This window comes from Rattus rattus, chromosome 5, assembly GCF_011064425.1.
Source record: "Rattus rattus isolate New Zealand chromosome 5, Rrattus_CSIRO_v1, whole genome shotgun sequence".
Lineage (NCBI taxonomy): Eukaryota > Metazoa > Chordata > Mammalia > Rodentia > Muridae > Rattus > Rattus rattus.
In genome coordinates, this window is record NC_046158.1 from 1,224,078 (window position 1) to 1,233,404 (window position 9,327).

A 9,327-nucleotide genomic window follows, 5' to 3' on the forward strand; every position below is an offset into this window, starting at 1 on the left:
AGAATAGCGTACTTCTAAAAAATTCTGAATCTGAAACCTGTAAATCCATTCAACTAGAAGAGTTTCCAAAGTCTTCAGTTGAGTCAACAAGCAAAATCCATCCCCACCAGAAGGGAAAAGGACAAAACCACTGGCTGAAACAGTGGCTAGCTGATGGGCCCTTAGTGCAGAGGCCAACTCCAAGCCTCCTGTGCCTAGCAGTGCCATTACACTGGAGCCCCCATATGTAGCTAGCTCTTTTCTGTAGCGTTTCTGCCAGGTCCTTGTCCACGCGGCAAGAACAAGCAACATGGTACAGGGCTGAAGAAGCCAGCAGACACACGCTATACTCTAACTCAGTGGCTCTTCACCTTCCTAATGCTGTGGCCCTTTATACAGTTCCTCAAGTTATAGTGACCTCAGTCATAAAGTTATTTTAATGGCTACTTCATAACTGCAATGTTGCTACTGTTATGGACTGTAACGGAAATGTCTGATATGCAGATGGTTCTCAGTGACCCCTGTGAAAAGGCTATTGGAGCCCCAGAGGAGATGTAACACACACGCTGAGAACCTCAACTCTGGTTCAAAACACAACCTTATAGAGTTGGGAAGCTTTTTTCCTTTTAACTTTTGGTTTGTGGCAGTAAAGCCTAGGACATCACTTGTACCAAGTACCCACTCTACCACTGAGCTGCACCATGACACCCTCTCCCCTCCCTCCATGCCCTAGTTCCCTCATCGGGATGATGTTTATACCTTCCCATGAAAGGACAAATATAAAACAGCCTTTGGGACAACGTCATGATGCACAGGAAGCACAAACGCCATTACTGGTATTCTGTCCTGGGGCTCTATGCATGCTAGAGCGTGCATACACAGAACATGACTACTTCATCTGAAGACACTTCTACCCTACTGGAAGGTCAAAGACCTCAAAGTGGGGACTTGGCTTTACTCCCAGTGGAATCCCAGTGCCTTACATTTGCCTGTAACAGCTGAGTGAATCACGCACCCTTCAAGTCTTCATCCACTGGCCACTAACGAGTACAAATGAAAACTGATATTGCTTACCTGGCTTTGAGTTCTCCGGTTTACATCTCAAATGCCTGCTAAAAGCAGGAATGGCAATATCCTGGTGATGGGACTGAAGCTTTTGTAATTTGCTTTCAGTAAGACTTCATGGGACACTGACTTCCAATAAGGCTCTAACAGTTTAAACACATGTGCAATGGCTTGCTTTACTCGGACTAGAAACCAACTCACCCTCTAAGACTATATCCCAGAGGCCTTACAGCTAATATTAGGCAGACCTACAATTGCCAGTTGAGAATTCCTTATTCAAAATGCTTGGCGTCAGAAATGTTCTCAGATTTTGGATTTTTTTCTAAGTTTTTGAGTACTGCCGGGCGCGGTGGCGCACGCCTGTAGTCCCAGCTACTCAGGAGGCTGAGACAGGAGGATCGCTTGAGTCCAGGAGTTCTGGGCTGTAGTGTGCTATGACGATCGGGTGTCCGCACTAAGTTTGGCATCAATATGGTGACCTCCCGGGAGCGGGGGACCACCAGGTTGCCTAAGGAGGGGTGAACCGGCCCAGGTCGGAAACGGAGCAGGTCAAAACTCCCGTGCTGATCAGGAGTACTTTTAGACTTTACTAGATGAGTGTCACTAACTTGAAATCCCGATCTATAATGCTTCACAGAAAGCCCAAGCCACAGACTCAGGCTCTACCTCTTCCTTCCTTCCTTCCTTCCTTCCTTCCTTCCCTTCCTGCCTTTTCTTTCTTTCTTCTTTGAGACAGGGTTTCTCTGTGTAGCTCTGACTGTCCTGGAACTCACTTTGTAGACTAGGCTGGCCTCAGACACACTGGAGGGTTGGGAGGATGGGGTGAGCCCTGGTTCTTAATTCAGATCAGCTTACTAAATATCCATAGTACTCCATTCCCAAGAAGAATAAAACGCTGGCTAGAGTTAGCAAAGGTCACATATCTAGTGAGGAGAGCATGCCACACAAAACACAAAGCCAGAGACCATGCCTATCTATCCTCCACTCATGCACCCACCTATTATCTCCATGCTATGAAAGATAATATGTTTTTCCCCCCTTTTTAGGATGTAGCATTTTGCTCTTTGCTCTTTCTTCTCTGCTCTCTTGCCCTCTTCCCCTTTGTCCCTTCCCCCCCTCTCCCCTCCACGAGCTCATGGTCTGCCTTTACTTCTTCCCTCTCCTACTCTTCTTCTCTCATTAAACTTCTCCATATGGGAAAAAAAGATGTAGCATTTTTTTACTTTATGTATATGGGTCTTTTGTGTGTATAAATACCACCTGTTTGCCTAGCATCCACAGAGGCCAAAACATGGCATCAGATCCCCTGGAAGTGGAGTTACAGATGGCTGTGAGCTGCCATGCGGGTGCAAGGAACTGAACTGGGGACCTCTGATCTCTGGAAGAGCAGCCCAGGCTCTTAACCACTGAGCCATTCACCATGCCCAGGCTGGCTCATGCAATCTGTGCAAGTCCTCTGCTGCCTCAGCCTACCAAGCAGCTACGACAGGCCTTGTCTACCTTTAGAGGACTGTCTGCACTCTCCACTTTTCAACGTGTTATTCTCCCTCCTACTCAGCTGCTTCAATATGTACTTGCATGGTGTGTCCTGGTAAGAAGGCGGCTCCGTCTCATACCGGCTGTGCAACTATCCTGTGTCTTCCTGTCAGTCAGCCTGAATTAAAATGATTAAGTGAGGAAAAACTGAAACTCATTTACTTCACGTTATGCTCATTCCCTTCACTGAGTGTCATCTCTCAAAAAACTGACATGACATACTACTTCTGTATGACAGAAAAACTTTCACACCGTGTCTGTGTAGACTGGAGTAACCGCTCACAGTAAGACTGGGTCTCACTTATGAAACTGCCGTACAGTACCTGACCTATACCCATGCACAATGAATGCCTACTAAATGAAACATCCAAAGGATGTTGGCTCAGTGGTTAAGAGCACAGTGGAGCTTTTAAAAGGTTAACTGTAAAAAGCTGCCAAGAGCCACAAGGTCACAGAGGCAGTGCATTTAGCTAAAGGCATATATGAGTACACAGCTCCCCAAAGTCCAGTAAGCTTGAGGGGGTGTGACTGAAAAAGATGGGGGCAATTATCATGAGAAAGAATTTTTGACTACAGCGTGTGTGGCTCCTAAACCTAGGAATAGCGAACGCACTTTATTTCGGCTCTGGGGGTTGCTCAAAACAGAGACCCATCCTTTTTTGTTGGCTATGTGAATGCCGACCTCTTAAACTGATGTGTCTGCCCACATGACTGTTTATACCTGGGAAGGTTCTGAACTTGGCCATTTTGGGGTTTGTAACAAACATGGTGTTTTGCACGGAGTTGAGGACAGTGCCAGTTTCAAATATTGCGGTCATTCAAAGGAGGCTGTAACAAATTTTCAGGTCCCTGTTTCATCTTATAGTTTCTGGCTTGAGTTATACACTTCTTTAAACCACCCCCACACACACACACACACACACACACACACACACACACACAGGTAAACCACACACACACACACACACACACACACACACACACACACACACACACACACACACACAGGTAAACCATTCCTTGTCACTCCCATAAACAGAAAAACGGAATCCAAGTTCCCAGCAGCACTCTAGGTAAGTAAACAATCTGTGGGACTGTTTCAGGACTGCCCAGGCAATGCTTTGAAAAGTTGTTTTCACAGGATAGAGCGTGGGCACCGGACCTTGCAGAGTTCGGGGTCCTGAAACAGCCAGAGTCAAGGACGCCCCCACCCCCGCCCCCACACCACCAGGTCCAAAGTCTCTCCTCACCTAAGTCACACACCCAGCTGTCAGGCTCAGGAAGGGCCAGGAAACGGATGCTCCCAGGCCACCGAGCACGGCCCCAACGGGCGCCGCTGGACAGCGAGGACAGCGGGGTGCTGAGGGGTCGGAGGGTTCCGCGGGCGAGGGGGCGACGGCTGGGGCAACCTTTACCTGAAGCTGCTTCCAGCACTACAGGCCGCCTCGCCAGGACACGTCCCTGAGGGAGGTCCTGACTCCCCCACGCCTCCCGGCCCCTACACCGAACCCTGCGCCCACGAAGTCCTCAGGGACCGGCAATCCTACCGGCCGGCTCGGCCCTGGCGCCCCGGGCTCGCCCTCATGACCCCGCCGCTCCCCGCCGCTGCCGGCCGGCAACAGCAACCCTGTTACCCAGAGCAGCGCCACGACCCGGAACCGTACCCGGCGTACCGGAAGTCCCCGATCGGCAAGACGCCTTTGGCTGGGGACGCAGTGCGCAAGCCCCAGAGCCAGGAACGAGAAGCCGCGGCCTCCCGGGGGCGGGACGAGGGGCGGGGTCTGGGGTGTCTTGCGCATGCGTACTGCCCATAGCCGTTTCTGGAGCAGGTTAACAGACTTCTGTTTACTGTCAAGTGTAAGGATCGCTGTAAGCATTTTCTGCTTACTTTTATAGGGAAACGTCTTCAGCTTTACTGCCATATCAGAAAGAAGAGTTCACCGCAACTATTATTTGCTACATGGACATACCAAACGCTTTTTAAATTACTATCTAAAATCCCAGATTAGCGAAGCTCTCAGACCCAATCAGAGAAGTGTTTGTTTGTTTGTTTGTTTGTTTGTTTGTTTGTTTTTACTGCAGGGACAATGGTTAATACAGAAACTAATAACTGGCCAAAGTACAGAGATGAAGTGTCTGTGGAGTGCTCAGCCACAGTGGGACATTGTACATAACTTTTATTGTCCTGTTGTATTTGTTGTCTGGGAGGCTTACTAACTCAAGTCAGCTAATCTAGGCCTAGTCCTGGAAGCTTATAGCCTCTGTTTAATCTAATCTAGGCCTAGAATGTTTTCAGCCTCCGAGACTTGATGCTGAATACACTCCTGCTTTCTAGTTCTTTCTGATCTTGGAATGGCTATTCTGGCCCAAACTACTCTCCAAGCTGACTGATTCAATCTGGTTTCTCTTAGCTTCCGACTGAACTGCTCTGGTAGGCCTGGTATTAATTTAAGCAATCTGTACTGATCTCCTGGCTCCTCCTTGTTCTCTGGCTCATTCTGTCTTCACCTGTCTCTATAAAACTTTCTCAGTAAAACTGCCACTTTCCCTCCTCTTGAGAGTTGGGCATGTCCTATCCTGTCAAATCTTTTTTCTGATTCGTCACTTTGCCTGACATTCAATTAGACATCACTTTCAAACATGGCTGCTTCCTTTCACCAACTAACTTTACCTTCGTTGTTTGAGATTAAAGGTTTGTATTTCGGGCTCGTCTGTATTTCAGTCGGAGGGATTAAAGGTGTGAATTAAGGACTGAGCCACACCGCAACTAAAAACAGGTTTGTTTGCTTGTTTTTTTGTTTTTTGTTTTTTTGGTTTTTTTTTTTTTTTTAGTAACTTAACACAATCTTGGGGTTCACAGTGTGATCAAATACCCAGCAACAGGACACATCACACCTTCACTGAAAAGATCATCAATGACATTGGGAACAGTACCTTCTGGACATGACAAGCTCCCTGCATTCATGAATTCTCACTACCTCTGGTTACCTGAACAAGAAGCACACAGACGAAGTCAGTCAACATTCCAGAAAGGAAGCAGGAGGAGCTCACAAGCCCCAGTTGGTAAATGAGAAGTTACTGACAGTTGGTGGCTACTGGGTGGAGGGAGAGTGGGTTTACCTTAAGGGTATGGCAAGTCAACCATCTCCAGTGGATGGCCTCACACCCAGAAATGTATGGGCAACACAAACTGGATCAAATTTTTTGAGGAAGGGGGCTAGTCAGAAACTTGGAAGAGAGTAGGGATAGGTCTGGGATGAGTTAGGGGAGATGTGAGTGTGACCAGGATACATTGTATGTATGGAGTGGTTCACTAATTTAAAAATCTTTTGTAAAAAAAAAAAAAAAAGTCAAATACCAATTCTAACTTTCTGTGAGTCTTTGGATACCAGACCTCGTCTTGCTGTTTCTTTCCATTAGTAAGTGCCCAACTTCTGAGTATTGCTGTGGCTCAACATGTCACAACCCATGTTAATTGACATGCCTTTCACCCACAGTGATAGCAGCCATATTCAGGACTGGTAGACGGTTTGGGGAGGGATGTGAGATTAACTTTCTAGAACAAAAATCCGTGGCAGAGGGCTGTGGGGACAGCTCGGTAGACCACTTGCCATGCAAGCATAAATACCTGAGTTTGATCTGCAAAAACTCACGTAAAAATCTGTATGTGGTGGCTCACACTCAGAGAACCACTGAGGAACAGGTGGGCAGAGCTCAGAGGCAGACTGGCCAAGTCAGTCTCTCCTAATTGGTCGACTCCCAAGACACACATAGACCCTGTCTCAAAAGATTAAGTTGACAAGGATAGGCAGATTCTGTGTACCTGAGGCCAGCCAGCCTGGTTTATATATCAAGTTCTGGGCCAGCCAGCACCTCATAGTGAGATCCTGTCTTTTAAAAAAAAAAAGTTGGATGGTTTGAGGAACAACCATACCTGAGATTGTCCTCTGGCCTTTGTGCGCGCACTAGGGAAGGGTAAGTTATTTGATTCTGTTGTTCTCTCTGAAAAATTGTCTGGGAAGTGTCTCAAAAAAACGCATTTCAAGCCTATACCTTTAATCCCAGCACTTGGGAGACAGAGGCAGGCAGATCTCTGTGAGTTCGAGGCTAGCCTGGTCTACAGAGTGAGCTACAGGATAACCAAGGCTACACAAAGAAACCCTTGGGGTGATTTTCAGCAAACTAGGTGCTGTACCAATGTAACCCCAGCACAGGGGAGGCTGCAGCAGAAGGATCAGAAGCTGACCCAGCCTGATCTATGTAGAAAGACACCTGTCTTTAAAAAACAAAACAAAACAAAACAAAACAAAACAAAACAAAAATGTACCTAGCAAAAGAACCAAAAGACAATCTTGGTGTGTCTACACCAGTCTTAAAGTGACCAACAGAGTGATACCCTGTAGATTCACTCAAGCAGGATATGGTTGGTTTCTTATTTCATACTTGGGTGAGAGGAGAAGCAAACACCAAATGGACTCTCGCATACATGGCACCATAGGCTCCTTCAGGGGCCTGCTGGCATCACTCCATAAAGCAATATATGTTAACAAAGGTGAACCCTAAGTTTTCTAGGTCAGTTCTTTAAGGTTGGGGCTGTGAAGTTTGAGTTGGGCCTCTAGGAGAATTTGTTCCTTCTCTTCAGTGGTAAAGAAGACCTGCAAAAGCTACTGACAGTCATCCCAAGTAGGCCGGTGTGTGAAAAGAATGGACTCTACTAGATTAGTGAGGCCTTTGGGGTTATCTGAGAAGGGTGGGTGCTGAGCTTCCCAGTTGTAGAGGTCAGGTAGAAAAGGGCCAGTATTGCATGGCCTGATTCCCTGTTGTGTCTGCAGGCCCAAAGGCCTGCAGGGGGAGGGCCACGGTGGTGTCGGGATGCAGCTCTATGGCTTCATGTCCCCATGGCAGGACCTGTGTTGCCCTCTGTGGGGCTTAGATAAAGGGGTGTAGGGGTCAGGGCAGTAGAGCCTCAGCCTCTGCTTGGGGCTCAGGGGACTCAGGGCAAGGGGGAACGGGGAAGGGTGTCAAGGAGGATGAGATTTGCAGTTTCAGATTCCTGGAGAATTTCTGTCTTCTTCCCCGAGCTCAGAATGAGTCTTGAAAGTGAGAACCCAGCTAGGGAGAAAAGGACAGACCCAAGCAGGGGCATTAGTTATAAACTCTTTCCAGACAGTTAATAGGAGACCTGGTCCAGGTGACCAGCAGATCTGGATCCAAGTCCCAGGATCTTACATTTGACTGCCATGGTTATGGGTAGATTGAATGTCCCTTCCTGGGGACAATTGACCCCAAAAGCTGGCCATTCAGATGTGCACATGGTCTGGAGTTTCTTTATGTCTACTGACAAGTTGTGTGCACATCCATGGACCTCATGTCAAAGCTCAGGATGAGACCCAGAAGGGTAGTAGAAAGTTTCCGTCCTACATCCAAAAATTTCATCAGTCCAAGTCCAAGAACACTAAGAAGACCAATTAACACACAGACTACTCACCCCTTCCTCAGGCAGAACAAACAGGCTAACTGACCGGCTCATGCAGGGTCCAAAGTTTATAAGACCAAACCAGAGCAGAGTTTTCCCCACCCCCTCTGGAGAGGTTGGAACATTAAGTCACGTCTGCCTGTACAAGTGACCGTCCCAGTTACTGTGACTCTTGCAAGCACAAACAGAAAGCAAAACTGGCACACAAACACAAAAGCAACCGAGAGGAGACACAGAGAACCATGGTACCCGCTTGAGCCGTTCCTCTGATTCACCGTCCCCCACAAGAGGTGAACTTCCCAGCCAACAATTGAAATGAGAGTTGGACCTCTATCAGGATACCTTGAATGAGACTCACGGAGTCCGTAATCAATGCAAAAACAGGAGTTTTATTGTTCCAGCGCATTGGAGCCACGTGCTTCAAGAGGGAGATGGCCCTAAGCAGACTCTAGCAATTATATATTTTTGATAAGGGCAGAATTCAAACAAAAAGCAACTGGGCAGGGTACTATTTGGGGAGCAAAGTGACCTTCAAACTGATTTGTGGTCAGTGGACCATTCGAGATTTTCCAAAGAGGGTCAGTTGGGAGTCACAGGTGGACTTTGTCTGGACAGTTGGCTTGCAATTTTCCAGGAGCTAAACTGGCTCTACCCTTCCTGGAAAGGAGGGGTCTTAGTGCTTGGAGGCTTGTGGTGGAATTGTCCACTGGCCTTAGATTGACCCCAACTCTGGCTCTTTCAGGGCTTTCTGGACTCTCAGTCTACTTGGAATGGAACCTAGACCTTATCTGCTAAGCCAGGGCTACGCTGACCCCCCCTCCCCCAGTCCCTCTAGATCTTACCCTCTCTTTTTAACTTCTTTTGAGCCCACCTTGAAGTCCAACTGTCTAATTGTCTCTTGGGCACACAAAACCAGGTAAAACTGTAGCCAACTGGACTGCCAAGTTTGTGTAGATTATAAAAATCAAATCCCCACTCTGCCATTCCATGGCTCTGTGAGTCGCCACCCTATGCTGCCCCTCTTTTACACAGATCTTTACTCATGAAACGGGGAAGACAGGCACTAGACAGATGGCTCAGCGACTATGAGCACTTGCAGTGGACCTACCAGCTGTGAGGCTCAGGCATTAACAAGCTACTTGCCTCTCTGTTGACTGTTTCTCCACCTAGGCTTGTTGTGAGGGCTCCAGAAGTAACACATGGAGTAATACATGGAGACTTTTCACATCAAAGCAAAACTACAAAGTGGAGTCAGAAACCCATGGTCACAA

General features: G+C 47.6%; 1 protein-coding gene across 5 annotated transcripts in view; it reads right to left on the bottom strand.

The window, feature by feature from the left end:
• Mapkap1 (MAPK associated protein 1) overlaps window positions 1-4,253 on the bottom strand; it is a 205,588-nt gene extending 201,335 nt beyond the window's left edge. The window contains exon 1 of one of the 5 annotated variants that reach the window (XM_032902686.1): window positions 3,831-4,252. The gene's annotated coding sequence lies outside the window, so the exon portion shown is untranslated. Of the gene's footprint in view, window positions 1-3,830 lie in introns of all 5 variants that reach the window. The other 4 variants (XM_032902683.1, XM_032902688.1, XM_032902682.1 and 1 more) reach the window with 4 other exon arrangements.
• Between the last annotated feature and the right edge of the window lie 5,074 nt (window positions 4,254-9,327).